Genomic DNA, 8,841 nt, shown 5'->3' on the forward strand with positions numbered 1-8,841 from the left:
TCCTGAGTATTGGGTTTCAATTTCCTGCCAACTTGTAGAGTTATTCAAATAAGCTGATCACATCTTCCACAGGAACCAGGGGACACATCACCCTTTTAATTCTACAAAATCTGCCTTCTGCAGCCCCTGGCTGTTCACTCTGTTTCTGAGTTCAACCCCTGTGTGACCCTGCATGACATACGATGTCCTCCTCCCCGCAAGCTGTGAACGTATGTGATTAATAAATGCTGTCCATTTCATCATTTTAGTGTCAAGTGTCGTATCTTCAGCCATCCCCATAACCTTAGGGTGGTAATTCCTCTCTCACCAACTGAGTGAATAGGAGGCGATTAAAACACATCAGTAAGAGAGCTTCTTGAAAATGTCTGATATGCTTATGTATATAAATTTATTCTCATCATTTTTCTTCTTCAGAATGATAATCTTTGGAAAATGTAGTTTCTTGTAAAATCTCGGCTGGACGCTATGTCTCACACCTGCAATCCCAGCACTTTGGGAGGCCAAAGCGGGTGGATCACCTGAGGCCAGGAGTTCAAGACCAGCCTGACCAACATGGAGAAACCCCACCTCTACTAAAAATACAAAATTAGCCAGAGTGATGGCACAAGCCTGTAATCCCACTGACTGGGAGGCTAAGGCAGGAGAATTGCTTGAACCCGGGAGGCATACGTTGTGGTGAGTGGAGATAGTGCCATTGCACTCCAGCGTGGGAAACAAGAGAGAAACTTCATCTCAAATTAAAAAAAAAAAAACTTCACAATTTGATATGTCTAGAATGATGGGTATGGGTCAACAACTGTATATTCAATATTACTCTCACTGTGACTCTCTCCAGCACACCAGACACACTCAGCCATATCCAGAACTTCAAGTCTCCATTTCCTTTCCATAAAGCCTTCAAAGTACATACACTGAAAATATTGTAATGATTATAATTAGCATTCAAGCCCAGGGCAAGGCTTTCTGTGAGGGAAGGACTAGAGAATGAAGATCTTTTAGAGCACTGATGGAAGAAAGTTGCTCCTAAAAAATGTTTTCTTTTTGTTTGTTATTTCACTTTAAGTTCCCTGATCCAAGTGCCGAACGTGTAGGTTTGTTAGACAGGTATACGTGTGCCATGGTGGTTTGCTGCACCTATCAACCCTTCATCTAGGTTTTAAGCCCCTCAGGCATTAACCATTTTTCCTAATGTTTTCCCTCCCCTTGACCGCCATGCCCCGACTGACCCCAGTGTACATTGTTCCTCTCCCTGTATCCAGGTGTTCTCATTGTTCACCTCCCACTTGTGAGTGAGAAAATGTGGTGATTGGTTTTCTGTCCCTGTGTTAGTTTGCTGAGGATGATGGCTTCCAGCTTCATCCATGTCCCGACAAAGGACATGATCTCCTTCCTTTTTATGGCTGCATAGTGTTCCATGGTGTATATGTACCACATTTTTTTTATCCATTCTATCATTGATGGGTATTTTGGTTGGTTCCATGTCTTTGCTATTGTAAATAGTGCTGCAATAAACATAAATGTGCATGTGTTTTTATAGTAGAATGATTTATATTCCTTTGGCTATATATCCAGTAATGCAGTTCCTGGGTCAAATGGTATTTCTGGTTCTATATCCTAGAGGAATCACCACACTGTCTTCCACAATGGTTGAACTAATTTACATTCCCATCAACAGTGTAAAAGCATTCCTATTTTTTCACAGCCTTGTCAGCATCTATTGTTTCCTGACTTTTTAATAACTGCCATTCTGACTGGTATGAGGTAATATCTCCTTGTGGATTTGATTTCCATTTCTCTAATGACCAGTGATGGCGAGCTTTTTTCATGTTTTTTGGCCACATAAACGTCTTCTTTTGAGAAGTATCTGTTCATATCCTTTGCCCACTTTTTGATGGGGTTGTCTGGTTTTTTCTTATAAATTTGTTTAAGTTCCTTGTAGATACTGGATATTAGATCTTTGTCAGATGAGTAAATTGCAAAAATTTTCTCCCATTCTGTAAGTTGCCTATTCACTCTGATGATAGTTTCTTTGGCTGTGCAGAAGCTCTTTAGTTTAGTTAGATTCCATTTATCAATTTTGGCTATTGTTGCAATTGCTTCAGCATTTTAGTGATGAAGTCTTTGCCCATGCCTATGTCATGAATGGTATTGCCTGGGTTTTCTTCTAGGGCTTTTATGGTTTTGGATTTTACATTTAAGTCTTTAATCCATCTTGAATTAATTTTTGTATAAGGTGTAAAGAAAGGGCCCAGTTTCTGTTTTCTGCATGTGGCTAGCCCAGTTTTCCCAGGACCATTTATTAAATAGGGAATCCTTTCCCAATTGCTTGTTTTTGTCCGATTTGTCAAAGATCAGATGGTTGTAGATGTGTGGTGTTATTTCTGAGGTCTCTGTTCTGTTCCACTAGTCTATATGTCTGTTTTGGTACAAGTACCGTGCTGTTTTTGTTACTGTAGCATTGTAGATAGTTTGAAGTCAGGTAGCATGATGCCCCCAGCTTTGTTCTTTTTGCTTAGGACTGTTTTGGCTACACAGGGTCTTTTTTTGGTTCCAAATGAAATTTAAAGTAGTTTTACCTAAATCTGTGAAGAATGTCAATGGTAGTTTAATAAGAATCGCATTGAATCTCTAAATTACTTCGGGCAGGATGGCAATTTTCATGATATTGACTCTGCCTATCTGTGAGGATAGAATGTTTTTCCATTTCTTTGTGTTCTCTCTTATTTCCTTGAGCAGTGGCTTGTAGTTCTTCTTGAAGAGGTCCTTTACATCCCTTGTTAGCTATATTCCTAGGTATTTTATTATCTTTGTAGCAACTGTGAATGGGAGTTCATTCATGATTTGGCTCTATGCTGTCTATTGTTGGTGTAGAGGAATTGATTTTTCCACATTGATTTTGTATCCTGAGACTGCTGAATTTGCTTATCAGCTTAAGGAGATTTGGGGCTGAGATGATAGGGTTTTCTAAATATAGAATCATGTCATCTGCAAACAGAGACAATTTGACTTCCTCTCTTCCTATTTGAATAACATTTATTTCTTTCTCTTGCCTGATTGCCCTGGCCAGAACTTCCAATACTATCTTGAATAGAAGTGGTGACAGAGGGCATTCTTCTCTTGTGCAGGTTTTCAAAGGGAATGCTTCCAGCTTTTGCCCATTCAGTATGATATTGACTGTGGGTGTGTCATAAATAGCTCTTATTATTTTGAGATATATTTCATCGATACCTAATTTATTGAGAGTTTTTTACATGAAGGATGTTGGATTTTATTGAAGGCCTTTTCTACATTTATTGAGATGATCATGTGGTTTTTGTCTTTGGTTCTGTTTATGTAATGGATTACGTTATATTGATTTGCGTATGTTCAACTAGCCTTGCATCCCAAGGATGAAGCTGACTTCATCGTGGTAGATAAGCTTTTTGATGTGCTGCTGGATTTAGTTTTCCAGTATTTTATTGAGGATTTTTGCATCAATGTCCATCAGGGATATTGGCCTGAAGTTTTATTTTTTTGTTGTGTCTCTGCCAGGTTTTGGTATCAGGATAATTCTGGCCTCATAAGATGGGTTACAAAAGAGTCCCTCCTTTTCAATTGTTTGGAATAGTTTCAGAAGGAATGGCACCAACTCATCTTTGTACCTCTGGTAGAATTCGGCTGTGAATTCACCTGGTCCTGGGGTTTGTTTGTTTCTTTGTTTGTTTTTGTTGTTGTTGTTGTTGTTGTTTGTTTTTGGTTGGTAGGCTATTAATTACTGCCTCAATTTCAGAAATTGTTATTGGTCTATTCAGGGATTCGACTTCTTCCCGGTTTAGTCTTGGGAGGGTGTATGTGTCCAGGAATTTACGCATTTCTTCTAGATTTTCTAGTTTATTTTCAGAGAGATGTTTATAGTTTTCTCTGATGGTAGTTTGTATTTCTGTGGGGTCAGTGGTGATACCCCCTTTATCATTTTTTATTGTGTCTATTTGATTCTTCTCTTTTCTTCTTTATTTGTCTAGCTAGTGGTCTATTTTGTTAATATTTTCAAAAAACTAGCTCCTGGATTTATTGATTTTTTGAAGGGTTTTTCATGTCTCTAACTCCTTCCGCTCTGTTCTGATCTTAGTTATTTCTTCTCTTCTGCTAGCTTTTGGATTTGTTTGCTCTTGCTTCTCTAGCTCTTTTAATTGTGAAGTTATAGTGTCAGTTTGAGATCTTTCTAGCTTTCTGATATGGGCATTGGAAAAAAATGTTTTCAAAAGTTCATGACCCAGAATCAAAATGCCTTGAAACTGTAGCTTGAATGAGCATTCCATGTTTTCCATCTGCATCTTCATTCCCTTGTGCTTTTTCTATCAACCTTAAGGAAACAGGGGCATGATTTAAAGAGCGATGTAACAGGATGCAAATTGTCTCCAAACTTAGTCTTTAGCTATCACCTTGATTATGAGCTAGAAACTTGGCATCCTAAAGACTCCATTTTCCAGCCTACCTTGCTCCTACCTGTGACGTATATTGTGTGAGGCTCCTGTGAAGTCTTCTTAAAGGAGACATCACATCTGTCTCCTCTCCATTTTCCTCTTTCCTGAAGCCTGGAATATGACATGAGGACTTGAGCTTGAGCAGCTATTTTGAACCATGAACAGAATGCCATGGATGAAAGAACATCAAAAGAAAAAACTTGAGATTTGTATAAACTATTCAGGCCACTATACTAGCCCCAAACTCCCTATCTCTAGACTTTCTCAACAACAACAACAAAAAGTAAATGTCTAGCTTGTTTATGTATCTGTTACATGCAGCTGAACTTCCTTCTAATTGACACAGGCAATATACCTAGAACTGCTATTCAACCAGTTTATACCAGTAAAGTCATGCTATACTGAAATCTAAAATTCTGCCACATAGGTTACTGAGGAAAAACTCCATCTAATAATCTCGCATAGCATCAACAAAGGCAGGAAATTGAGCCTGCAAGTCTTGCCAGTATAGACATGGGACACTCCTGGTGGCTGCTGAGCTGGTGGCAGCAATAGTGCCAGTAGCATTTTCTGGTCCCACCTGCTATTTTAAAGTAGCTCAAGATTTGCAAGGACAAGGTAGCAGAGCAGATGGCAGAAACACACACTGGCAGCAACATTGTCGTCACTAGTTGATGACAGTGATAGCCAGAGTCTGATTGAAACTCAGGCTCTCCGGATATGCACATGAAGGCAAGGCAGCCAGCACAAAAGATACAAAAGTAACAGGTGCCAGGTACCTACTCACTTTCCATTTACTGTAGCTCTTATCCCCCATATCTGTGGGGGATATGTTTTAAGCCTCCAGTGGATGTCTGCAATGTGGTAGTACTGAAACTTACATATGCTATGTTTTTTTCTTATACCTACATACATACCTATGGTAAAGTTTAATTTATAAATTTGGCTGGGTGTGGTGGCTCACATCTGTAATCCCAGCACTCTGGGAGACCACGGCAGGTGGATCACCTGAGGTCAGGAGTTCAAGACCAGCCTGGCCAACATGGTGAAACCCCGTCACTACTAAAAATACAAAAATTAGCCAGGCATGGTGCCAGGCACTTGTAGTCCCAGCTACTTGAGTGGCTGAGGCAGGAGATTTGCTTGAATCCGGGAGGCAGAGGTTGCAGTGAGCCGAGATCACACCATTGCACTCCAGTCTGGGTGACAAGAGCAAAACTCCGTTTCAAAAAAAAAAAAAAAAAGAATAAAAGAAAAAGAAAAAAGTTTAATGTATAAATTAGGCACGGTAAGAGATTAACAACAGTAGCTAATACTAAAATGGAACAATTATAACAGCATACTATAATACAAATTATGTGAATGCGGTCTTTCTCTTTTTCTCTCTCAGGATATCTTATTTTACTGTACTCATTTTTTTTGTGGTGATATGAGATGATAAAATGCCTGTGTGATGCTATGAAGTTAGGTGAATGATGTAGGCATTGTGACATAGTGTTAGGCTACTACTGACCCTGTGATGATACATCAGAAGTAGGAGCATCTGCTTTGGGTGAGTCTGGTTGAAGGAGTCATGATAGGGTCGATGGTTGGATGTGTGGAGCAGACAGTATTGACAACAAATGAGCAGGTAGTTTATATAGTGTGGACATGCTGGAAAAAGGGATGATTCACATCCCGGGCAGGGCAGACCAGGATGGCACAAGATTTCATCACACTAACCAGAATAGTGTGCAATTTAAAACATATGAATCATTTATTTCTGTAATTTTCCATTTAATATTTTCAGACAGATAAGGGGAACTACCTATCAGAGAAGTCATTGGAACACTGCTATGTGGCTCACAATATTAAATCTGGACTCAGACAGGAGCAACTCAGTGAAATCATAACAAACAAAAGATTATGCTATTGCCTTCTAAACAAATAATAACTGATTTGAAATTATTAAATTGGATGAATGATTTATATAACTAAGTACACAGTTGTATAATTATAGATGTGTATCACACACGTCTAATTTAGAGAATAGAAAGAATTTTAAATGCATTTTATTTACACATTAATTTATATTATCATATCAGTTATTACATATTTTGAATATCACCCCTTAGCATGCCCAGATAGAAGCCAGTCTTAAGTTACAATTTTGTAAGAGAAGCTTCTGTTCTACTTTTCCCACTCTGAACATTAGATTATTGACTACAGTTGTCACTAAAGTCAAACACAGTTATGATTTGTGTATCTATAAAAATAGCTGAAGAATATGTAACTTTTGGATTTCATCTTCTTAAAAAGAAGACACTGCTGATGAAATAGCATGATGAACGAAAAAAAAAAAAAGGAGCAAGAGAGTTTGTGCCAGTGCATAGAGGATAGCTGGTATAATCTACATACTCAAACACACTCAGTGCTTTCTCAGGCATCAATAGAGCTCACATGTGAGAAAATAAAAATTACATTGGGAAATAACACCTTAAATTGCTCAAACTTAGCCCTTTCTTTGAAAGCAATACTTGCTGAAAACGTGGCCCAATATCTCAAAATAATCGTCACTGGTGATATAGTCAATAAATCTATGCCTAGTTAATAATTCTTTATATTAAATTCCTTCTGTTGAAATAACTGCTATGATATCTGTCTTCTGATTGAACCCTTGACTGATAGAAGATAGTAGACATTCAAGTCAGAGGCTAAAAGGCATCAACCAAAAGAATTAGTAAAAATAGAGAAGGCAAGAGTTTCAGGAACTGAGCCTTCAAGCACGCCAACTAATCTAATGGTTTAGGGAGATGATAAGAAAATAGTAAAAATAAGATGGGAAAAAATTAGCAACTAGTAAGGTAGAAGTAAAACTACCTAATATTATACTCTAGAAGACAAAAAATGATATGTCAAGAAAGAGAGAATAATCAATGGATCAAGATGGAAATTATAGGTAACCTATCAGTAGTGGGGGAGAACACTTGGCAAGCACATGTTTAAAAGAGATTAGAGATTATGATCTTAGTATCAAATAAGTGAATTCAAGGTAAAATGCATAAAATTATAAAAATAGAGTGCTTTATAATTATAAAATGCACAATTTATAATGAAGATATATGAGTTACAAATATATGCTCTAAATAATATTTATAAAGCAGCAATCAAAGAAGATACAAAGATCAATAAATGAAAATACATTTAAAATAACAGATTGAAGCTGGGCGTGGTGCCTCATGCCTGTAATTTCAGCACTTTTAGAGGCCAAGGTGGGAAGACTGCTTCAAAGTCAGGAGTTTGAGACCAGTCTGGGCAACAAAGCAAGACCCTGCTTTTACAAAAAATAAAATAAATTAGCTGCATGTGGTGGCAAGCGACTATAATCACTTAGTTTGAGCCCAGGAGTTCGAGGCTGTATTGAGCTATGATAGCACCAGCCTGCGTAACAGAATGAGACCCCACCTCTTAAAAAAAAAAATGAAATCACAGATTTACATTTCCTCTATTAATTCACAGCAAATCAAATGGACAGAAAACATTTTTTTAAAACTAAGTATCACATATAAAAAGTAGATGTAATTTATATATAGATATAATTCTATACCCCAAATATAGGAAATATGCTTTCTTTTAGGAGGCATTGTTTCATGAACAGGAGGTAACATGCCCTCCTGTCCATGAAACAGTCACAAAAATTGACTATATATTCAACCACTTAGCAAACTCCAATAAATTCCAAATTTACAAAGTTTAAAGATTACAGGAAATATCCTCTGACCATAGATAAACCAGGAAACAAAAAATCCTGCTACTGATACATTACATTAGTGCCATTAATCAATATTTCCAGTATTTCTATTTTTTGTCATTACAGGATGTAATAGGACTGTGTTCCCTAACACTCTTGAATTCATGCTTATGGGACTTGCATTAACTAATAAAACCTGAACAGAAGTATTTAAGGGTGTGCTGCAGTGACTGGCATCATTCCAGATGGTTCTGTTTGAGGACCAATAGAGCACAGCTCCCAACTGACCCTAATGGATATGTACTATGAAATTAGTGTTAACCTATCCTGAATTGACTGATATAAACCTTAATAATTTTTGAAAATTAAAATTGAAATTGTAGAACTCTAGCCCCCTCAAAAAGATAAAAACATCAGTACCCATGAAAATATGCTTTTTAAAAAGCTATGCTTGAAGTACACATAAAAATATACAGGAAGCCAATTTTCCCAGCACCATTTATTAAATAGGGAATCCTTTCCCCATTTCTTGTTTCTCTCAGGTTTGCCAAAGATCAGATGGCTGTAGATGTGTGGTATTATTTCTGAGGACTCTGTTCTGTTCCATTGGTCTATATCTCTGTTTTGGTACCAGTACCATGCTGTTTT

This window comes from Mandrillus leucophaeus, unplaced genomic scaffold (genome assembly GCF_000951045.1).
Source record: "Mandrillus leucophaeus isolate KB7577 unplaced genomic scaffold, Mleu.le_1.0 Scaffold368, whole genome shotgun sequence".
Lineage (NCBI taxonomy): Eukaryota > Metazoa > Chordata > Mammalia > Primates > Cercopithecidae > Mandrillus > Mandrillus leucophaeus.